Below are 25,307 nucleotides of genomic sequence, written 5' to 3' on the forward strand. Positions count from 1 at the left end.
AAGAAAATGATGATAGATTTAATTTTTAGCCAAGGCTGATAATACACAGTAGATTGATATTTGCGTAAAATGGATGTTCATGGCGTCAAAAAGAACACAGTGGTTAGAAACTTCCAGCAGCATCTAGTAGACTGCTTACTGTCAAGAAAATACATAACAAATTGAAATTATATGAGATCCGGTTTCGTTTCTAATTCGAGGTTATGTTTTTACAGGAGTTGGTAGGTACATAGCGTGTTTCAATTGGTTTTCGAAATTTTTTTTTGATGCCAAATGACTTGAAAACGCATGAAACGTCGAGAATAGGTGTCATCTAAAAAAAAATTGTTTTTGCAAAATCGACTTTCTAGGACTTAGTCGTTTTTTCAATTTTGGAAGGTGGAGTTTGAAACATTTGGAATTTATTTAATGAAATTGATCACTAGTCTCTTTCGAAATAGCCTGTAAAATGGTATACACTATAACTAGCATCGAATACATTATGTTTCATTAGGGTGGTTCATTTATTCGACATAGGGTGGTTCATAATATTGTGAAAAAATGAGTATAAAATGAAAAAAAAAATCACTTCAATTTGAATATTTGAAAAATGTTTTCGATTCCAAGTGTCTTAAAAGTACATGAAACGGTGGAAACTGATGGAATATGTTTTTTTTATTTTGTTTGAAAAATCTACTCTCTAGAACACTTGTACTTGTTCTTTCGAATGTTGTACCAGACAATTTATTCGTTTTATTTACCACAATAATGTCCTTTGCCAACACTTGATTGAACACACAGTGCTCTGGCTTATGTAATCGGACAATAGACTGTATCGATGTTATTCAGTGATAATGAGAGTATAGGGATCTCAATCAGATACGCAACACAATTGACTCGTTGTTTCCGGATTTGTGTCCTTTTGACAGTTCGACCATACATTTTCTGTCAAGTTTACATCATCAGAACGTGAACGTGCCCATTGGAAGAAACCAAGGGTATGGCAGCCCTATCTAAACTCTACACGTTTGACAGTAGCCAACATATCGGGGCTTTATTTAAAAATAAAACTTCCATATACCTCTCACTTCAGTCGGGAAGACTCTTCACTCAATCAACATAGAGAGAGATGGCATGTTGCCATTCCCCTGGCTGAAACATTGCATAGACGTTTTTATAGGGAAAAGATGCCATTTTGTGTTATTGGTTTCATTTTTTGAAACACAACTCATTCTTCAAAAGCTTTTGAAAAATGCTATTTCGGATAGGCATTGATGATAACAAATATTTTTAGAGCCAACACGGTTCGTTTGAGCGGTGCGACGTTTTTGGCAAAGTTGTAGATAATAGTTTTGTCTTTCAAAAAAAAAAAAATATATTCACTCTAAAACAAATTATTAGTTTTTTTGCAAAAAAAAAATTGAAAGGAAGTTGAAAATCAATTATCCAAAACAGCCCATTTAAAAAAACTAATTTTTTTTTATGAAAACTACGAAAGATTACCTGAACAACGAAACCGGCCATGGAGAAATCAGAAAAAAAGTAATGTTTTTTTTTTATTTATTTTTGTGAAAAACTGGGTACATTTTTTTTAAAAACAGAGTTATTATTTACAACTTTGCCAGATACACTATGCAAATAAAATAAACCGTTTTGAATGTAAAAATATTTTAATTTCCTCATAGAGTGCTCTATTGGAAATTAAAAATATGTCTACTGTCGAAACGGTTTGTTTGATTGGCATAGTGTCTTCGGCAAAGTTGTAGATAAAATATTGTTCTTCCAAAAGAAAAATATGCATTTTAAAAAAATAATTGAAAATAATTTTTTTACAAAATTTTTTTTGAAAGACAGAATTATTATCTACAACTTTTCAGAAGACGACACACAAGTCAAATGGAGCGAAGTGCTTTTTTCATTTTATACTCATTTTTCACAATATTATGAACCACCCTATGTCGAATAAATGAACCACTCTAATGAAACATAATGTTTTTGATGCTAGTTATAGTGTATATCATTATACAGGCTATTTCGAGAGACTAGTGACCAATTTCAAATGATAAATTCTAAACATTTTGAACTCCGCATTCCACAATTGAAAAACGACAAAGTCCCAGAGAGTCGATTTTTTCAAAAAAAAAAAAAAAAATTTCAGATGACACCTATTCTCGACGTTTCATGCGTTTTTAAGTCATTTGGCATCAAAAACAAATTTCGAAAACCGAAATTCCATGTATCCCCTTCTTCTTGGGTGATTTTTCGGTTTTCAAAAAGGCCAAACTTCAATCGCTTTGCGCCATCACATTTTAAGTCAAATTGAGCTGAAATTTTGCACGAATGTTTTTTCGAGCGGGTAACCCTTTTTTCATAGGTTTTTTCTGAAATTCGAAATGACCATTTGGCCGGCACCCTACTGTACAGTCGCCATTTTGTAAAAAAATAGCAATGATTTTTTTTCTATTCTCCAAAAGTTGCTTAATCTAATGATATATTATTTATATACCTTACATCACAAATGTTCTTATAAAAATAAACCTTTTTTTTGAGCATTTGGTAGATATTACCCCTTAAACCAAAATATCTGTAGAATTTTTATTATAAGCCAATGCATTTTGGGGAGATTTTCATTTTTTTGGTTTTTTTTTTTTGGAAATAAGCGTGGACATTTGCGTATACCCCCCTACCCTCCTAAATTGTTTATTTGCTTATACACCCACCCCGCCCCGCCCTCCTAACTTGTCCACGAGAAATGTGGACGGCTCTGGAGGGATAACACCCAACGTTCGTCTCTGGTCAAGTTTTTAACTCAGATTAAAACCCAAGACCACTCGCTTGACAACGTGCACGCTGTGATGTTGCGGCTACAGAGCTTACCTTTGATGGTCTACCAATATGAAATATAAAAGAGCTAGAAAATTGAAGATAGCAATACTTACGAATATTCGTTTTTCACAATTTGTGTATATTTTTTACAAAAAAATAAAAATAAAACATTACGTAAAGTACAACTTTATCTTTCAGATCGTTTCGATCGACATTGTAGTTGAAAAGTTATATTTCATTAGAAAGTTACTCGTTGAAAAAACAGTGAAGTTCGTTACAAAATGATGTTACTTCTCTGGGATTTGGAATGCGATTTCCACCAATTCTCAACTGATTTCGGTGTCGAATTCATTTCTCGAAGATTGCTTCGTCGGTCTGTAGTTGTCGAGTAGACTCCAAATCGTATCACTTCTAGTGTATATTTACCCTAGCTGTGAATAGTAGAAAGCTTCCACTTTTGCAATTTGAAAATAATGTATCACTTCCCGGCCATATTCAACCAGGTCAGCTGCGCCTGTGGCTGCAGGCTGTGAACGATGGAGGAAAGCTAGTATAAAACAACAGCAAAATGAAACGGACTACTATCCGACAAATTCGTTTTAGAAAAACTACGGAAGTCTGCTGCAGTGGGTAAATATTGATTTTTTTGCGCTAACAATCTTTACGAATATGTCTTCCAATGCAATAAAACTATCAGATTCTATTGCTAAGTGTTTCATTACATACGCAACGTGAAGAAAATCAGGCTAACACTCAGTCTTTTCTTAAAGAATTTTTATGATCACTAACTCCATGTTTATTGCATGTTGACATTTTTTTATAACATGTTGATTTTCCAAGGATCAGATTCAATTGAGGTATTTTAACTTTTTTCAAATAAGCAACTCTGTTGATCATAAAATCTCTCCTGTAGTGCTATTTTAATACCAAAATCTGCATCGGTTGCAAAAATAAGCTCTCAAACTTTTTTATAAGGTATCTGGCGCCATAACTTCAACCTTTCTTACACTTGCGTCTCTAGCCAACCTTTTACTAGCACCACATTATTCACACATGATGTTTTAGCAGATAAAATCCCTATCTAGTTTCTTATTAAAAATGACTATCTGATTCTAGAGTGAATTTGCTATGCGAAGAATAGTGTAGTAGATGAGTGACCTAGAAGAGCGGTGTAACTTTCCTAACGTTCGTCGTATTGAGAGTAATCTAGTTTGTCTATTAAACCATTAGTGGGAAACATTTAGTATTGCACATAAAGATGAAGTTTCATTATCTATTAAAGTGGTGTCATATATTATCATAGTTCATCAACAAACAATTAGTCTTCGGAACTGAATTACGAACGTCACTAGTGAGTGTGAGTTACACCACAAACACTGGCATTATTTTAAGAAAGTGTCATAACAAGCGCGAAATCTTAGAACCCAGACCTAAAGGAAACCGTTGCTCGATTGTTGCATTTATGCAATCATCGTTTCTTATACCGGTCAACATATACAGCACTGTTTAAAGCAAATTTGCCATTGTTCCATTCAACCGAATCTAAAAATACCAATAAAAATACCAGAAAAAATGCACGAAAAATGTTACATTTCGTTCAAACTGAACAACAATAGGCCGGATACCAGAGATTTTATATCATGATTCACCACAGACGAAAGAGTTTTAATTTCAATTTCCACTAAATAATAATTAAAAACATTCAACAACCGGATCAACCATTCTTCTTTCTTCCTACAGTTGGCACTTGTATACAGCTGTTTTCCAGCAAGCCCAAAACGTTTCAATTGTTTCGTGCGGATCAGAGCTGCACTCTTTCTTGCGCGTAATGATTTTTCCGGTTTGTGGTGGTGCATTTCCGCGGCCAAATAGACATCATTTACAATTTTTGCACCGGTGACTGATCACCGCCAGACGAGCGAGACCTTAATTTGAATATCAACCGCACTCGTGTTTTCACGATGAAAGAGGTTCTCTTCGCGGTGTCTTGCCCGCTTTCCGAACCAAGGAAAGCAAGACGGATTAAACATTTCACCGGTTTATTGCTGGTACTTTCTCGTGGATGTTCGACGAAAAAAAAAATCGACAGTGCTAAACTGATATGTTTCCTGCAGACAGGTAGTCTTGGACAAATCACGACTGACAATAAACAAACGGCGAAAACACTCGCACGGTTAACTACATAAGCACACATACACACACCTGGTGCTGGATGACACCGTAATTGCACCTCTGAATCCTCTCCCGAGGGTGTGCAGGGAGCGCACAACGAGCTGTCCCAGGCCCAGTTCTTTTACAATCAGGGCATGCACGCACAAAATTAGGTTGACTCCAGCTCCAAGATAGTAGTACCGGAAGGGGGCTCAACTGACTGCTGGCCGACCGTCGAAAACAGAGCGCTAACACAACCGATCGTCGACCCACCAAGCGATGCCAACCTTTCTCGACCGAGTGTAGGTGACAGACGAAGGAATCCGCGCGGAATTGGCACGCGAGAGACCTGAACGGGCTTCAGCAAAACGAGCTTCACTTTTTAGGCGACGAACCGGTCCGACCGAGGAGCAGAAGAAGACTGCGTGCTGGCTACCAGCATTGCCATCGTGGGGCACCCCGAAACGAGAATCACCATGATCGGTGCTCTGGTAACAATGTTAGATGTGGAGCGCGAGGGAAAGGAGAGAAAATTCGGATGATCGAGTCAGCTAGAAGTGAGCTTCGATTGTGGCGGTGAAAGGTTGAAGGCGTGACTAATTTGGGTTCCAATACAAAGTCCAATTATTAGTGTTCGTTTTAATATGATGGTTGAGAGATTGAAGATCTGGATCGTGTTGTTCTTCGAAATAGTGTTATTGTTATAGTATTCAGAATACTGTAGCGTAGATATTCCATATGCAATTTGAAATGCTGGACTTTACTTCAAAGTAGCCTGTTCATCAAATTTTTGTAAATGAAAAGTTATACAAACTACAATATTATAGTAATAAGTTGAAGAAAATCGCTTTTGAAGGTAATTATTTTCTGATATTTTTATATTAACTAGATAATTAAATAAGTTAATATTTTTATATTAACTAGATAATTAAATAAGTTTTTGACAGTCAAAAACGTTGTCTTATTTTGAATCGCCACTGTCCGTTGCTAAGCAGTCGAATTTCGTTATACTGATTTTTATCATGCTTAGCTACTCTGAATATCATCCATTTTATTTATAAATATTAGGAAGTGCTAAACCGATTTTTTAAATTCAATTCTTAAGCGTCGCTACTTTAGTAGCGACTATAATCGCATGCCAGTCCCTTATGGGTTTTATTTGAAAAATTCAGAAAAAAATGTGAGGTCAAATTGTCCTATCTTAATAATAATGTTTTTCCTGAGTATGGCTTTTTTTTCTTGCATATAACTTCCATATAACAAATATTTGGTGTTATTTAGCCTTGAACAATGCTGCTTTCTGTAAGGGGTTAATTTTCTGTTGATGATCTTACTTACCTTACCAATCAGACGAGAGCCATGGTGGCTCGTGCTGTATCAAGAATTTGTCGCCATGTAGCTCGGTTTTGGGCTTTGTTTCGCCAGTTCCCCAGGCGTCTCATCACCCGCAAGTCTCCTTCGATCTGGTCGAGCCATCGTGCACGCTGCGCCCCTCTATTTCTGGTGCCGGCCGGGTTGCTGTGGAGAAGTGATTACACAGGGTTGCCGTCCGGCATCCTCACGACATGACCGGCCCACCGCAACCTATTAACTTTCGCCAGGTGTGCAATGGGATTCTCTCCAAGCAGCGTGCGCAGTTCGTGGCTCATGCGCCGTCGCAATTCTCCTTCGTCCGTCTGTACTCCACCGTAGATAGTCCGTAGTACCTTCCGGTCAAAAACTCCAAGAGCGTTAAGGTCCTCCGCGAGAAGCGTTGTTGTCTCGATCCCGTAGAGGACTGCCCGTCTTATCAGGGTTTTGTACAGCGTCAACTTCGTGCGTCGTCGCACTCGGTTCGATCGAAGTGTCTTCCGAAGTGAAAGGTAGGCACGATTTCCTACCTGGATGCGTCTCTGGATCTTTTTGCTGGTGTTATTGTCGGCGGTCACCAGTGACCCCAAATACACGAACTCATCGACCACCTCAAGCTCATCCCCGTCCACAGGGACTTGAGTTGGGAGGCTAATGTTGTTCTCCTTGGTGCCTTTCGCTCGCATGTATTTTGTTTACGACGCATTTATCCGCAGTCCGATCCGTCCAACTTCGGCTTTCAGTCGGGCGTAAGTTTCCTCCGCCGTCGCAAAGTTACGTGATATGATGTCGAAGTCATCTGCGAAGCTTAGAAGCTTAACAGACCTTGTGAAAATTGTGCCCCTCGTGTCGATGCCCGCCCTCCGGATCACACCCTCAAAAGCGATGTTAAACAGCAAACAGGAAAGTCCATCACTTTGTCTCAACCCTCTGCGCGATTCAAAGGGACTCGAGAGTATCCCCGAAACACGCACGTAGCACATCACTTGCGCCATGGTGGCTCTGATCAATCGAGTCAGTTTATCCGGAAATCCGTTGTCGTGCATGTGGATGATCTGCTCACTTCAAATTATTATTCAAGTTGAAATTGTCAAAACTCAGAAGAAATCGTTTTTAGTTACTAAGCTAAAAACAACTTGTACCTCTTTTCATAGCCGTGGTTTTCCGTCAAGTCACTGTTGTAATGAAATTGGACATTTTTTTTCTCAATACCACTTTTCAATAAACTAAATGCATGGGCAAATGCGAAAAAATTTTATTCATCACGTACTGCGAAACACTGAAGTCGTAAAAGAGGAAATTATTCAGTAGTAAATCTAAGACTTCAACCTTATATTTTTGCTTTTTCAACGACGACCTTAAACTCGGGGTAAGTAATGGGTGGACGTCACCGCCATTCTACAAGCCGCATATTTAGAAGCTGTCTGCGACCATAAACTTCTGCCTATATTCAAAATACTTGAGAAAAATTTGATAACCCCTACAGTGAGCGGTTGAAAGTGCAACTTGTACGCGATAATTTTGCTACCCGATGGCCTAAATAATCGCATATCAGTCTCTTCCTAATTTTTCATTGTGATTTTCACGCAAAAAGCAAATCTCTAATGAAAAAGTTATGATTAAGGTCTACTTCATTATATAATGTCGAAAAATAATGTGTTGTTGGAGAGCGAGTTTACCTCTGCATCTCCACGAATGCAGTGGAAAGGAAAGATATGTGTCGTTGTGGTCAATGACCTGATTTTATTGATGAAATTTTTTTATATTATTCCGGGAACGTAGCGAATCTTATTTAAGTTTTAAACCTTGCCTTACCAATAGGCTCCAGGGCGAGGTGTTCTTTGCTATTTGAAGAAGTCGTCGTCCGTCAATTTGATCCATGGCTACAACCCAGGTACACGAACTCATCTACCACCTCGCCTTTCCTAGAACCTTTTCCTCTCATGCACCTAGTCTCCAAACTTTCATGGCCGGTCCAATTCATCCGGCTTTAGTATAAGTCTGATGTACATCTCTGCCATATTCTGAATTTCGTGCTGCTCGTATTATACCTTTCAAAGTGATATTGAATAATAAGCACGATAGTAACCGCAGGACCTTTTTGAGATTCAAAGAGACCCGAGAGTGTCCACGAAACTCGATCTACGCACATCTCCCGATCTATTGTCGATTTGACCAACTATGTCAGCTTGTAGATGGGGCAAACCGTGCCCTTCATCACTCCTCTGGTACTATTTTCTTCTCTCAAACCCTGGCAACAACCCTGTGTGGTACCCACCGTGTTCCAACAGCTCACTGGAGAGTTGGTCAGCCCCAGCTGCTTTGTTGTTTTTCAGCCAACCTTTTTAACTTTATGGAGGTCAGGAGCTAGCATTATGTCATCATACGCGCCAGCGCCACTTCGTCGTCGCCCTCATATTTTTTACTATTAAGGTACTCGTTGCAATACTGCTTCCAGCTCTGCGCTTCCACTGCGTGTGGGATGGTTGTCCTCCAAGTCCCCGCAAATGGCAATTTGTGGCACGCAGTCCTTGCGGGAACTGTTAAGTTTCTCATAGAACTTCCGTGCGTCATTGATATGGCTGACGCTTCTTCTTCCGGACGACTTAGTTTTGCCTGTCTCGTGCGTGTCGGTTTCGCTCCACCTTCGCCCTAGTTTGGAGTTGCAGCATACTCACTCGTGCGCGTTCATCTCTTCCACTCAAGGTTGTTTATTCAATTTTGGAGTGTCAATTCCATTCAATTGGCCGCGTGCCGATAGCTCGCTCTACAAGTATGATTTTAAAACAAGATGTACGACAAACTTGTAGTCCTTAAGTAATGCTACAAGTTTGTCGAAGAAAGCAATACTGTAACTCTTATGCCTAAAGTGTGAGAGCCTATATTTAGTGGGATATCCAGTCAATATTCGCAGTGAATATCATGATATTCACTGCGAACATTGACTGAGTATTGCACTGAATATGGGCTCTCACGCTCCAGATATAAGAGTTAGAGCATTGCATTATTCAAAAAACTTGTAGAACTACTTAGGGACTACAAGTTTGTCATACATCATTTCTCAAAATTGTACTTGTGGAGCGAGCCATCGGCATGCGGCGAAAAGGCACCCTAAAATTGAATATGCAACCTTGCTTCCACTAATTGTTTCAACTCGTCGTCGAAACAGTTGTTTCTCCTGCTCTGAGACATTGTACCTTGTGCCGCTACAGCAGTATTTGAATATTCCCTAGACACCTTCAAGAGTAGCTACGTCACGTTGCTGATTCCAGCTGTTGCTTATACTTCTGTGCAACTTCCGAAGTTGCTCGATGCTTGGTCGACTTCGAAGCGTTTTGCACATTGTTGAAAATTTTGAGCTTTCGCATACTGCAACGAGGTAATGGTTCGAATCTATGTTCGCACTATGGTCAGAGTAGAGTTTACTGTCGATTAGAACGTGGTTGATTTGGTTCTCCACTTGTAAGTCAGGCGATCACCGGGTAGATTTAGTGATGTCTTTGCGAGGGAAGATAGCACTTCTGACTACCATACCACGTAAGGCTGCAACACATTGTTGGCCGTTATCATTTGTTGCCGCGAGCAGGCTGTTCGGTCCGAATACCGGTCTGTACTTTTCCTCCCGTCAAAGATGACTAGAACAAGATACCTGACTTTCAGTTTTGCCATACATTTTGCCCATGACACCTTTACAACGGTTAGTCCTGCCATCTGATGACTTAAATGCGCATAAAACTGTGGTTATTAGCACAATCGATTTGAGAGAGAGAGAGAGCTGGTAGCTCTAAGCTAATTATGTAGCGATGCACTTTCGTCGCGCGGGAAACCATTTATATCACTCTCGATCGAAGGTTGTACGGTGGTTCGACGTTGCGGCGCCAACACTTGTTCTAGTCATCTTTGCTCCCGTATGCTAATTGGTGGTACCACAGCTCTGATAAAAGGAAGCATCTCGATGTTCACTTTTCCATACCTTCTGTCTTCACCAGTAAAGCTCCTGCAGCGCTTCGATTTCAAAGTTATGTGAATTGAATTCAATTATCGTATTTTTTCGTTGCCGAGAAAGCGTAACGAGTTAGAGTTTTATAAATTTGAGTATTTTGGAGCTTATGATGTTATTTGGAAAAATTTACAAATCACTCGGACGTTTTCGGATAACTTTTTCGACTCGCTTTGACAATCTTGCAATGTTTTTGTTGTATTTTTTGCGCTTTTATTTACTTTTTCTTCTGTTTCGGTCACCAGTTTTATGATTTTTCCGTTGCAGGTAATTTGAAAATTTTGTCGTTATCGCATCTTTTTTATAAAGTTGTTTTTTGTTCCCACAAAATTTATTTGACTATAGTAGCTTTAAACAGTAGAAGGCAATATTCCTTACTTTTCAAAACGTTTATGAAAAATTGAGGTTGGCAGGCGAAAGTTATCAGTACTGTGAAATAAACCTTTTTGTGTGAAAGGGGTGATCTTTTCGGAGGAAAACTCAGTCATTCGTAGCGTCTGTTCTCCAGGTTAAGGGCGGCTCATGGCAGTGTCTGGCCCGGAGCGGATGGCTGAATTAAGAAACGTGTCGTCTGGAACGCTGTATTCAAGATGGCAGCCCCATTACGAAGCTCAACAGCGGGGCCCTAGTGAGGCATCCTACCATCCCGCAGTGTCATTACACTGCGAACAATCGAGAAAATATAACTCGGAACAATTGGCATGAACCAGACAAGTTTGTCAAATTTTGTAAGCGGAAAAAGGGTGCTGCTGGAGCATCTAAAGCAAAGTAAAGCCTCGGTGCTACATTCCGATTCGGAACTCGACCTTCTGTTTATTTATACACAGACTTCGCAGCCGACCGTACAGTGTACAGGTCAATTGCGGGGCTAGTACGATCCTACTGACACTAACAGTCTCTCCCGAGCCGAGATTTGAACCTACGCGACTGATTTGTTAGGCCAGCATCGTACCTCGAGAACATCTGGAGCAGCTAGAATTCCTCAAATACAGTATCGTTGGTGGTGGCAAGGCCCAGTTTTATTAGAGCAGTGGGAAACTAACGAACCCGGGATAGGTTTTTGTGTGATGAGCCGCGTACAGGATTGCGTGATCAACTGGAAGGAAATCAACGCGAGGAAAATTTGTTGAGGATTAGAAATTGTTTCTTCAACTACAGCATCACACACTGGTATACTGGTTGCACGATGGTAGACCTGATGACGAGAAGGAAACGTTATATGCGCAGTTGGAGGCAACATAATACAGCTGCATACCATGGGACATCAAGATTGTCATGAACGCCCAGGTCGGTAGGGTAGTGATAGAACCTCATAGCTTACACCTCGACGTAAACGACAACGCCGAACAAGGGGTCTCCTGCTTCGGGCTACCATCGCCGAAGCTCGAAAGGTGTACGCCGAACTTGTGACTCGGGTTGAAGCCTCCGAAAAGAGGGTGTGGACTAGGAGGGCAGCTGAATCTAAGGAGGTTCAGACCAATGCCCCCATGCCTTCATTCACCACGATCTGCTCTACGCGGGCGGTAAGTGCGGAAGGCAGTCCCCGGGAAAAATGGCCCCCGGTAATGTGAAGAAGAGGTTGGTGGAGCGTCGCGAGATAGCACACCGGCAGGCTCAAAGGTCGGAACATCAACCGGAACGGCGACTGCGGGAAACCCATGGGTTATCGTAGTAGAAAAAGGACGAGTAGATTGAGCGCAGCATTCGGTTCTGCAAGATCGAAGCTAAAGAGTGCGATTAAAACTTCTTGTTTGTTGTTTGCTTCGATAGGTTAAACGCGAGTAACAATAAGTACCCGTGGGGTGACGCCTTTAGGATCGCCAACTCCCTAAAGGTGAGCAAGGAACCGGGACCGGATGGAATCCCTAACCCGACAACCAGGCTGGCGAAAAAAACGGCCTCTGGGCTGTTTTAGGCAGTCATTTAGAGTAGAGGTGGGCAATCCGCTCACGAACTGATCTAAAGAGCTGGTTCATCAAAGTGAGTGAGTGATCTATCGCTCTATTTTAAAGAGCGGTAACTCACCCCTCACTTCAAGCAAAAAGCTGAAGCTGATTCTGTTGATCAGACACCGCAAGCGAGAGCCATATGAATGTTTTACACCCCAAGCGCAAAGCGGCGTGCAACACTGCAACAGAACTCTCAGAAAATAGCTGCCGCCGGCTGCCTGCTCTCCTATGCATAACCATCCACCAGCCGCGGGAATAAAAAATAAAATCTACTTGCCACAGTTCACACACAGCGCACGGGCTGGCTAACGCCGGGACGCACACGAAAAGAGGAACGAAAAGAGCGAAAGAACTGGCACACTGATCTTTTGAATCTATGCAGACAATCCGCTCGCGAGCTGATCAGAGAATCAGTTCTTTAAAAGATCGAAATCTTCTGATCGCGAGCGGATTCCCTGCGAGCTGATCAAAAGAGCCATCTGAACAAAAGAGCCATCGGAAGAACCAGTTCTTCTGAGAGCGAAAGATTTCGATCTTTCAAAGAACTGAGTCTTTTGTTCAGCCTGCGAGCGGATTGCCAGAAGATCAGTGAATCAGTTCTTTGGTTCTTTTCGTTCCACATCCATTCGTGTGCGTACTCGGCATTGGCCAACCCGTGTACCTACCTGTGTATGGACTGTTGCAAGTTGTTTTTTTGCATGCTCTTGCGGCTGGCTGGTGGCTGGGTGATGAGAAATGCAGGTTATGCATATCAGGGCAGACGTTTGGTGGCAGCTTGTTTCTTGGAGTTCTATTGTAGTTTTGCGCGCGACCTTGCGCTTGGCAAATCGGGTGTAAAGCTTTCAATGGCTCTTGCTTACGGTGTCTGATAATTAACTACACTGATAAAAACCTAAAATTATGTAGGAACGAAAAGAGCGAGTGAGCTGTTAAAAAGAACTAGTTCATCTTAGTGAGCGGAACCGCTCTGATCCGCTCACTATAGTGAACCATTTTTCCCGCCTCTAATTTAGAGGTGGAAGCGGCAGAGTTTGGTCCTACTGCCAAAAGCTGGCAAACTGCCAGGGGACCCATCGGCATACAAGCCTACTTGCCTGCTGGACGCGGAAGTAGCACTGAGCGCAAGAGAAGGGGTACACGCTATTGCACAATCGGTACGCTTGACGGGGAGAATGCGTTCAATAGCGCCAGTTGGGACTCCATAGCACTTGCGCTCAGGAGCATCCATGTACTGGTGTCGCTGTACAAGATTCTGGAAAATTACTTCCAGAGCCAAGTACTTGTTTACAACACGAAGGAGGGTCAGAGGTGCGTCCCAATTACCGCAGGAGTTCCGCAAGGTTCTATCCTGGGACCAGTGTTGAGGAATGTTATGTTTGACAGGGTGTTGAAAATCTAGTTCCCTGTAGGAGTCGACGACATAACGCTAGAGGTCTACGGTAAGTCGATCGAGGAGGTCGAGTTGACGGCCGCGCACTGTATACGCTAGGTCGAAAACTGGATGCAACAGGCGGTGGTCAGAGTCGGAGACTGCACCATCACCTCGAAGCCATCTTCGAAGCTCTTAGGGGTTATGGTTAACGATAAGCTCACATTCAAGAGTCACGTCAACTATGCTTGCAAGAGGGCTTCAACGGCTATTGCAGCACTATCTCGAATGATGTCGAATAGCTCAGCGGTGAATGGCAGCAAGCGTAAACTTTTTGCCAGTATGGTGTTGTCGATACTAAGGTATAGGGAACCCGTGTAGTCCAAAGCGCTTGGTACTAACAGTTATCGTGATAAACCGGAAAGTACTTACAGGCTCATGTGCCTGAGGGTTGCGAGTGCGTTTCGTACATCGTCATACGACGCAATTTGCGTCCTGTCAGGCATTATGTCTATCAGCATAGCAATTATGGAGGACGTAGAATGCTTCGAGCAACGTGACGTGAGGAATGCACTGTGGTTCCCCCATTGGTCATAAAGCCAAAAACCAAATTTCATTATTCTCATTATTCATTATTCTTAAACCAAATTTCATTATTCTTTTCATTATATGGAGGTCCAAAAACAAGAAATGTTAAGCTTTTTCTAGTGGTTTAAAGAATATTGTATTGTGTTGTTAACGACTGAGCCAACGGTAAAATAGGTACATTTTGATTTAAATATATATCACCGATGTATTTTCATATGTCAATCAAATAATGTTCTTAAGCGAACTTATGTAAGTGCAATGTATCAAAATGTTCGTTAGAGATCGTTTATCTGTCCAAAACACAATTTGGCTGCCGAAACTTGCCGACTGGTTTGTGAGAAGTGATTACAAATTGATAATTTTTGGGACCTCTTCTTCGTTTTTGTTTTGTTTTTAAATACTTTCTCCTACTGTGACATTTTGCAACCCCTTTATGAAAAATACGGTTGACGTCAACATATTTCTAGGTTCATTGCTTGGATGTACATTTCCAAAATGCATATCTTTAAAATTTGAGCTGGAAAATCTGATAGATTCATGAGAAGATACAAAATATTTTAAAATCTAGAAACTCATCCCTATTGGATTATTATAACTTGAAGCTAGATGAATAGTAAGCTCGAATATATTACATTTGCACCCGATTATCAGTTCACTGGAAATAATCTAAGCGAACAAAGAGCAGGTGCATAAAAAGATATGTCACAGGATGTCATGTAGAAAACCTCATGTAGTTTTCGACGAGTTTTCTACGTAGAATACCTCTGGAAGAATACCTAACCAAAAAAAAGTATTCTACGAGTATTCTACGAAAACCTGCAAAAACCTGCAATAAAACATTAACGAGTTTTTTTTTTTGATGTTTTATCTGAAAGTCGGTTTCGGATGTCGTTGTGTATGTAACCCCAGTTGTCTGTGTAGTCTGCTGCTAGACTGCTTGAAGTTTGAAAAAATCTATCTATGATCCGAAAAAATTGAACTCGCGCAGTAAAAATCTGCACACATTTAAAAGAATATGAGGAGACTCTGACAAAAATCTGCAGAAACTATGGAAAAACTGCAAATATCTGCGAATCAATAAAAATCTGCGCACGGACTCTCGAAGTTTGCAAAAATATCTCACATCTGGCATTCCTGACGCAAACAAACCGGTGTGTGAAGCTTCAAGTCGTCATGTCTGAATGAATAACAATGTAAAGAAGGACCAGAGTCTTCTTATATTTGCGCTGACTTTTTCAAAATGCGTGCAGATTTTTGCAGGCTTTTGCCTGTGCGAGCAGATATTTTTCAAAAATTTCTGGCATCTCTGGCATAGAGAGATTGTAGTATCTCTATCTGTAGTAGACATCATTCTATGCCTTTCGAAAGCGACAGTACACGCTCGTAAATAGTAACTCATGAACTGAGCAACTTTGACTCAGTTTAGAACGATATTCGTGGTTGTCAAAAAATGAGTAAAGGTTCTTTATGATTCTGAGTAACTTTTACTCTCTGTTTGGGTTACCTCCGAATAATTTGGTTTTGAGTAACGTCGAATACAACGACGCTTCAGTTGAATTTGTTTTAGATTTGTTTCATAAGTTTTCGTATTAGATAAACCTACCGCTTGCAAAATATTCAAGGGCTTTTTAGCCAGTACAAACAACAAACCCAGATATGTTTAATTTTATCTTCGAAACATCATATAAATTTGTAAATTTAATTAAGTTGCAATTCAGAACCCAAAAAATGAGTAATTACTTAACCTAAAACTGAGTAATACTGTACCCAAAAAGTGAGTAACAATCACTCAGTTTTTAAAACACCTTGTTACTCAATTTTGCGTATTTACGGAGTTACTCAGTTTATGAGTTGTTCCACTTTTTACGAAAATGCGTCAAATCTTACTTATTTTAGAGTTATTTTTCCCAAGCGTGTAAAGAATTTTTCCTGCAACCGTTTAAAGTTGCATGAAATTTTTGGTGGGATTTTTTTATATATGCCAGGGGAACCATGAACCATTGAGATGATGGGTACGCTCTTAATATATGAGAATTGACAGCGATAGCATAGTTCTGTAGAAATCAGGCCTTAGATGCGCCTTTGCTGTTGCACTGATTTTGTATGTGACGTATATTATGCGATTTTGCTTTCATTAGCATTTTTGGATGACAACAAATATGTTGTTGAACAGTGAATTACGATTGAAATTATTGAGTGAAAACTTTGTTGGCTTTTTTGAGTTTCTTTATATTTTCAAAGTGGTTCGGAAATACACTTTCTTACTTCTTCGTGTTTCTTTTTTATATTAACTCTCCCGTTACTTAAATACACCTAATCAGCGCAGCGAATGGCATTTTATGACTCATACTGTGAATTTTCGAGTGTTTGAGAGTTTTCTACTTGCAAGAGGTTTTCTACCGTAGAGAACGTAGAATACAGTTTTTTACGTAGATTACTTACGAGTCCCGAAAAATCGCGTAGAATACCATCCCTGGTCACAAGGAAAAATGAAGTAGAGCAGATCGATCTCCTATTATCGAATTATGATAACACAACTAAGGAGAGAACAGTTCAATGGTTCGGCCATTTGCCCCGAATGCGTGGATGCGTGGATCGTATGTCCTCGTTTTGCGCGTGCGTGGAGCGACATGATGGTAGTGAGCGGGTCAGACACTACTCCGGACAACCTAGTTCAGAGGATGTGCGAAGACCCTATCATCTGGAGGGCGGTTTGTGCAGCCGCCTCTCAAATAGTCCTAGAGTTGCAAAGCAGGCGACAGGTTGACCACCGACACGCCCGTGTTAGCTAACTGCCAGTCTTTATTCTCCGGTAGATACTTCAGAAATGTCGGGAGTACAACGTGCCCACACATCACGTCTTCGTGGACTTCAAGGTAGCGTATGATACAGTCATTCGAGACCAGCTATGGTAAAAAATTCACGATTATGGTTTCTGGATAATATGACATGACTGATCAAGGCCAGGTACCTTGGACCGAGTGATGCGTTATGTGTGCGGTATCGGAGATATTTCCGAATCTCTTCGAAGCGTGCAGCTGTTGAGACTAGGAAATGGACTATCCTGCACGTTGTTCAACATTGCTCTTGAGGGTGAAATCTGACTATCGGGCAACGAAATAAGTGGCAAGAATTCCAGCAATGATAAACTCATAGGTTTTGCAGATGTTATTACAAGAAACTGTGCGATGGCGTAGCGAAGGTATTTTACATCAGACTTAGGGAGGAAGTTTAATGGTTTTAGGTTCAAAAATTGTGTGTAAATCGGTCATATTTTCATTTTAAAATCAAATCATGTTCCTTCGTCAAGCTCTATTTGTACCGATCAAAGGAATAATATTGATTCAAGCTTTCTTTTTAACAGATGAGATTTGTTGGACTTTTCTCTTGACTCTTTCCATCAAGTTTTGTACAGATTTCTTGGTCACTTTGTTTGCCACAGAACGCCAGTTAGCCTTGAACCTTGAAGTCTCGTTGACAACTGGTCGGCGTGCGACCAGACCGAACCAAGCGCCAAAAACATTATTTCGAGTAATCGGCGATCGAAGTTTACTCACCCCGTATGCTTCCTGCAAACTGCTGCAGAGAACCTATGTTATAATACCATTTTAAACTCTTCAAATGATTCCGTTTTTTCATGAAAGATAGATTATCAATTTTACAATCCACTAGTGTTAAAAACTCAATTTTCAAAAAAATGACGCTTGGTTCGGTCTGGTCGCACGCCGACCAACTGTCTTTCGTGTCTTCTTTAGGTTCCGCTGCCAAGTCCGACCGAAACAGAAGGGAACAAATGTGTTGCTTGAGGAAAGGCAAAACACATTTATTATGTTGGTAACGCTTCATTTGGCCACATTCAACAAGTTTGTCAGCTTGGCGTGCGTGTAGTCCGCATTTTTGCTATGTGCCAGAAAAACTTTGATGCTTTGCTTCACTTGCTTCGACGCCATTTTCACAAATGACGAGCAGTTTGCTATAGACGTGAAATCGTGAAGCTGCTCACGAAGAACATACGTACACTGGCTATATTTGATAGAGTACATTCTGTAAGCGAGGAGTGGTGCAAGCGTAGGAACCACGAGCTGCAGGAACTACTTGGAGAGGTTTTCATTGTGCACCAGGCGAAGGAAGAAATTTACGGTGAGCCGGACATGTCACGAGGATGCCGGACGACAGTGCGGTACAATTGGTTCTTGTCTAGGACCCCATTGGCACCAGAAACAGAGGGGCCCAACGTGCTAAATGGCTTGACCAAAGTTGAGTGGATCAGCAAGTGTCGAGACGCCTTGGGATTTAGTGACGAGTAGTTCAGGACCGAGTAGAGTGGACTACAATTCTTGTTACGGCAAGAGCCACCACGGTACTAGGTTACTGAAGTTAATTAGTAAGTAATTCTTCGTAAGCATTAGCAAATGCATGTCATTTTTCCCTCTCTATACATGTGTCTTGTCTATGTAGTCTAAAATAGGCTTCCTACCGCTAGAAGAGGTTATCAATAAAGTTTTGTTTGATGAATAGTAGCCTGAGTCTTTTACACACAAACAAAGGTAGATAGATTCCAAGGTTTCATTTGACAAACTACATTTCTTCTATACACCTGCCTACTACTAAGAAAGGTAACCTCAAACAGGTGAGTCTTTGTATACCTTCGTTCCAAACGCAGAGTTAGAGAGAGAAGGAGTACCATATCGTTTGGCTGCCATGCGGAGAGAATCGCATTGAATGTTGACGATGATGGTGATGATGACGATCAAGATCGGACAGGGAGCAGACTGGCTGACCGACCGGTGGATCGTGCTCCAACTATTCCTGTTTTTTATTCGGCAGACAGACGCAAGGCTTGAAAGAAGAATAAAGAAAAACACGCCAACCGTCACTATTGGCTGTTGTTATTCCTCACTAATGGGTACGTTGGTACGTTGAGGAGGTTTTATTGCTGGAAGCCGGGATAACTAACGTAAACTAAATAAGAAAGAGAGAGAGTATTGTGTCCAAAGCAGTTGACTAACACTGCATTGCTGCCGTTTTATTGTTATATAAAACTGAATAAAATATAACTGTTCTCGATGGAAAACTTGTTTATGAAAAGTAAAACAACATGCTGAAAGTGGTTACCGTGCTTTCCCTTATTTTACTTTAAAGTTCACTTGTAGCCCTAGATTACCACGCTAAAGTCAATGTGTGTAGGTGTGTCGCGCATAAACTTTGTTCCAAACTGCCACTTAAACTGCTGACAGATGAGAACTTACCGAATAAGATTGCGATCTTCCCACATGTACCTCAGATTCGTTATAGTACCCGACTTTTACCATCTAATAAGTGGGATGGCTATCGCAAACCAACGGTGTCGTCATAGTCAAGAGCCACTATTCCCACGGTCCCGGTGCTGTTTAACCACTTTCTGTCTTTTAATTGAATTAGATGGGAAGATGGGTTTCGCCGCCTATGATACCAGCCTACCGGTTGACGGTCTGGAATTATGATGCAAGTCTAACAAATCAGTTGTCGTATGCTTTAATCTATATTCTTCAACTCAACAGAGATTTCAAATAATTTGTTTTTTTGAAGTTAACATCCTCATTGTTTGTATTATCGAGCCGTTTCATTGATCAAAATCTTAGTATCTTAGTGACAAAATGCCGCTTCTGCTAAGCGGTGCAACCAGATTGTTCACACTTGATTTTCTCACGGCTTACACTGTACTGCCTACTGCTACATAATGGAGGACAAAAGGGTCGGTTACGTTACGACACCAAATGTCGACCATTATAACTGTACAGCGCAATTATGTGCAGACATACAGCAACCCCATCATGTTGCTGCCCATGGGAAATTATTGAGGCTATCTGTGCATTATTATTTAAATATCGTTTAGTTAGGATGATTTGTTGTTTTGCTTTCTTGCTTGGCTTTAAAACTGTTATATCTAATCGGCTTGAACGGACATAATTCGTTCTGAATTGGTTGGCAGCCTAGCGAAATTTCGCCTCAAATCATTGGCAACGATTAGTCTCTAGAGCCTAATACATCAGGATGTTGGCGATTTAATTTTGCAGCAACAAGTAGAACGTGGCTCCTCAAGATGCCCGATTATTGAAGTGTGCCAAAAGTGGTCAAAGTGTTTGCGATAAAATTGAATGAAAGAGTGTTGAATCTTGAAATAACTGATGGCAACTTAAATTCGTAACCATGTTTAATATAAGTTTATAGTGTTTCATTTCTTTACCCATAGTATTTTTTTACCTAACTTAAAATTAGATAATAAACCTTTCACTATCAATATAACATTAAAAGAATATGTTTCGCTTCAACACGCTTACAGCATGTCTTTTTTTCGCCACGAGAAAGGGTTCCGTGTTACTTTCGACATTCGACTGTACAAATCCTGTTTTTTCTATCATCGTCAGACTCACTGCTACCGATAAAGGAACACGCCTGTTAGTAGTTAATAGTCGGCTAGTGGAGCATAGAATTTCTAATCGTGTGCGTACGAAAAAAAATAAAATGCTGCCGATGGTGACCAACAGTATATCGCAAGATGATAGTTCCAGTTATTCCAATTATGAAGAAAGAGGAGATGAAAAAAATCTAACGGTTACATGTTGAAATATCATTTTTGTTTCTTGGTGCCTGTTTAACAATCGCGACTGGTAATCAAAGAAAAATTAAGTGGTGCCGACAGCGATTAGGGGCCATCCACATACCACGTGAACAGATTTTTAACGATTATATACCCCCCCCCTCCTTCTCCGTGGACAACTGCCCATATAAATTCTAAAAAAAATGTATGGACCGTGGACATTAGCCAACCCCTCCCCCCCAAAGCTGTCCACGTGGTATGTGGATGGCCCCTTAACAGTTTATCTCTAGAAGATAGTCCCAAATAATTCAAGTCCAGAGAAAGTCTTTTGGCAGTTAAAGAATGTTACACGAAAGAAGCATTTACGGTCGAGAATAAATCCATACTTAAATCACTGGACATCGAATGGCCTTATTCTACTTAGATGTTCCGACTTTTACATCTAGCTTTCACTAGCTGGCAGTTGAAGAATTCGAAAAGAAGTGTGTTAGGGAGAACATTACAATTCAAAGGAACAAGAACCTTTGATGACAATAATTTATGTCACATATTTATTAACCTAATTTATATTCAATTACTAAACCGGTAAGATTGAACTACATATGATCTCAATTTCTAAAGCAGATTATCGCAGCAAATCGCAGTCACGAATTAAGATACCCTAGTAATTGGGCAAAGATCGGGATCCGGCTGCAGTACGATAACCAACCGAATTTGCAAACCAGGCACCTCTTATTTTGCTTATTTTATCTTTCTCATTTTACCACCTTCGCTCTGACTGTTTTTCCTTCCCTCGCTCTGTGCAGCGTATTGTAGCTGATCGATTGTTCAATCTGGCAAGGTGAGGCAATTTTCGGAGGACGAAACCGGAACTGGTTCCGTAAGGTCGTTCGGTTCGATCCGGTTAAGGTGAAATGCACAAAAAAAAGTAATGATGATGATAGTGGTGATGATGCAATTGATGCTAGTGTATTATTCACTTGATTTGTGCGGGGCAAATTGAGGGTTTTGGATTATTGCTATACTTTAAATTATGAGGCCCTACAATTATGATGCCAGTGTTGTGGTATAATCAAGTCACTCCAATATGGGCAGTGAATGTTTCGCTACTCGAGCTTGATTTTTTTTCACAAAACTTTTAAAGTTGTTCAACAAAAAGTTTTAACTTTCAACTCTTATTTTGTTCGATGTATAATCATTTTAATTTTGTTTACTTCACGTTTTGAAAACAATGTCGTCATATGTGTGGGTAAAAAAACCTTATTGAGAAAAAATCCAACGATGTTCCGTTCGGTAAATTCCCCCGCCGAGTGGGTAAATGTTATGCACTTCATTAGTCATAAATGCAAACAAACTTCTACCGCCTGAGCCACACCGAGCCAATCAATAAACCATTGCAAGCTGTTAATTTACCGAGCTGACTTTGATGGAGCCGTAAACGATTTCATTTCAGCTTAATATTCGAATATTCTTTTGATAGGAAACGGCTTTCCGACCGATTGCACGAAAATCCAAAAGTTTTCAACTATTTACGACTGTATGATTATGCGTCTCTTGGGCGTGAGAGGAAAATCGTTATTCTTCACTGTCTTCCACACGTCATAAATTCACCCTATGGCATTACCCCGCGATCGGCTGATTGATACGCTGATGTTCGATTACGGGTAAAATATTTTCAGTCATAATTACGATGATTTATAAGCAGAGAAAGGTCTATTGATACAATATGAAACTGATGGCAATGGCAAGCTGATAGTAGACAAAAATTCACTTCAGCACCAAACGATCCGAACATGAAGGAAGGAACTTGGTGGTAGAAAAATGATTACACGGTACTACACTGCAATCATCGGTAATGTAATAAATAAGCTATGTGGTGTAGTGCTATAAAATAGTGGCAGTCGTCATAAATAAAAAATCAATCAAAGCTTCCGAGCAATAAATTAATCTTTTTAGTCGGAGGAAGGAATCTTCCACAGATGGTTTGTGCTTGGACTCTTATCGCTACCTTAAGATTAACACTCAGGTTCACATAAATCAGTTAGAAAGACCTGAGACCAGCCGCGTTGCGGAGGCTACAGTCTACCTCCAGGCATTATCATTTTAATTTTATTTTTCCATATGACCAGCTATGTTTATCAAGTAAATTGCACTTTGTTGCAGGAAGGAATAAATATTTAAATTCACCATGAAAATTAGTTCCTTTATGAGAATAAAGGTATAAATTAGTTTAAATAATTTAGTTAATCATGTAATTTGAAAAAATTGAGTAGAATATAAATACGATAATTACACTTTTGGTCCGAAAGTTCTATACTAGCTTTCATACTACAGAAGAAATCACATTATGTTTTTTGAACTTTTTTATTCATTAGTTATTAGTTCATTTATTTATTCAACATAAAGTCTTAATGAATATGGATATATCATTATCGTCAACGTCAAAGTGTAAAACAAGCTGATCTTACTACTCTACTGGAGGAACAACTGGAACGCTTACCAAATTCGAATTAAACTTCAGCAGAAGAAAAGGCTCGTAGCATCGAAGAAATAGGCTCTTCAAATCGCTGTGCGAGGAAACCATGTTTGGAGAAGAGTAGAAGTCCTTAGAGCACGTGATGGGACACGAATATTCATCTCTTCAACCCTGTTGAGCAAGACTCCATCGATGTGGTAGTTGAACATTATAGGCTGCGAGTTCCGATGGTATGTCATTACAGAGCATTTAGGGATGCTGACAATCAAATAATTACGATAGCACCATTTCACAGACATATCCAGTAACTGCTGCAAACGTCTACAATTTCCTATGTACTTCACGATGGAATATAGTTTTAGGTCATCCGCATATGAAAGGTTACATCCATCACCAAGCAAAATACTAGCATGATTTAAAAATATTGTAAAAAGCAGCGGTCTCAAGTTACTTCCTTGAGGTACACCACTCTAGTTAAAGAATGGAGTGCATCTCAACTCCCAATGTCACCCGAAGTGATCGATTACACAGTTATGAACTAAGCCATGCAACTAAGCTGTCAGAGGCACCAAGCAGGTTAGTTTTGCGCAATAGTATACGATGGTCAATTCTGTCAAATGCGGCTTTCAAATCCGTATAAACCACGTCTACTTGGCATTTTGCTTCCAGTTGCGTAAAACAAATATGCGTAAATTCCAACAGATTCGTGTTAACCGAACGTCCGGACATAAAACCATGCTGGTCTGTAGAAATTTGAGAACTAAAATATATTAAAGCAAATAGATTATAGTTTTCACAACTAATATATGAGTGTATTGAATATTAGGGGTTATATACCTTTTTAGTTTTCAAAAAAACGAAAAAAAATTTATTGTATTATATTCAAATACAACATCTTGAGAACATTTTCACAAATTTTCATAAAGATCTGAGCAATAGGAAGAAAGTTAGAGCGATTTGCAACGCGCCTCGCCACGGCCGCATAAGCTAAACTTGAAACTTTACACGCGATTATCTCGGAATAGTTTTTTCCGAAAAATGAATTTGCCGTGATCCTGTTTGCGGGAAAACTACTGAACCGATTTCCTTCATCTTTTTTTTTTAATTTTCGTTATTAAATTCGCCGGTCCTTGAACGATCGCTTTTTGAAACATACAGTTACATTTTGCCGCAAAAAAAATTTAAATGCAATTTTTAGCGCTCAAAACGTGCATTTTTTGGGAAAAACGTTCCCATTTGCACTGAAAACAAAATACTCATAAAAGCGATCGTTCAAGGACCCGGCACACTTCTAAACTAATGATATAATATGAGTTTTTGGATTTCGGTTGACCCGCTGAGTCTCTATCAGGATCACCGCAAGCCTCTGCAAAAAAATAGCGTTTCGGGGAAACGGCCATTACTCCAGTAATAATTGGTATATCTCAAAATTAAACGTATTTTGTTGTTGTTGATAAACTGTACTTTCAGAAAAATACCCCTTTGATGCAATGAAAATGGTGTTACGCACTTAAAAATAGGTTCAAACTTCCCTCATTTTTCTCGACCAAAAAGGTATATAACCCCTTAAGGACGCTCGACCCACTATGTGGAAATAGTACAGTTCTGAAGAAAAAGGGGTATGAATTAGCCCGAAATATTCTCGTTCAGAAATCTACTTGCTCAGAGTCCTAAAAGTCGTAGATGAATTTTTTGTTGAATGCATCATCGCCTAAATTTTCTTTGTCATTTAGACCATTACTTGCGGTATAGTTATTAAAAACTTTCACTCCAATTTGTAGAGCCGAGGAGGTGCGTGTTGTTCTGTTTTTTTTTTTTTTTTTGACACAGATTTCGTAGTCTTTTCACCTTTTTTGTGCAAGTGAAGTTTGTTTCAGATATCTATAAGATTCTCAAATGTAGAATTCACGCAAAAAATTAATGATTTCGTATGAATTTATACCCTTTTCCGTGAGAATTCTCGTAAATTACTCTTCCTTTCGCACATATTTTGATATCCCGAATATCAAAGTTCGCCGTAACTTTTTGAGCGAGTAATT

General features: G+C 40.0%; 1 protein-coding gene across 1 annotated transcript in view; it reads right to left on the minus strand.

Annotated features, from left to right (window-relative positions):
• LOC129730238 (serine proteinase stubble) overlaps nucleotides 1–5,367 on the minus strand; it is a 40,191-nt gene extending 34,824 nt beyond the window's left edge. Inside the window, exon 1 of the mRNA XM_055689414.1 lies at nucleotides 5,008–5,367. The gene's annotated coding sequence lies outside the window, so the exon portion shown is untranslated. The remainder of the gene's footprint in view (nucleotides 1–5,007) is intronic.
• Between the last annotated feature and the right edge of the window lie 19,940 nt (nucleotides 5,368–25,307).

The sequence above is a fragment of the Wyeomyia smithii genome, chromosome 3 (genome assembly GCF_029784165.1).
Source record: "Wyeomyia smithii strain HCP4-BCI-WySm-NY-G18 chromosome 3, ASM2978416v1, whole genome shotgun sequence".
Taxonomy (NCBI): domain Eukaryota; kingdom Metazoa; phylum Arthropoda; class Insecta; order Diptera; family Culicidae; genus Wyeomyia; species Wyeomyia smithii.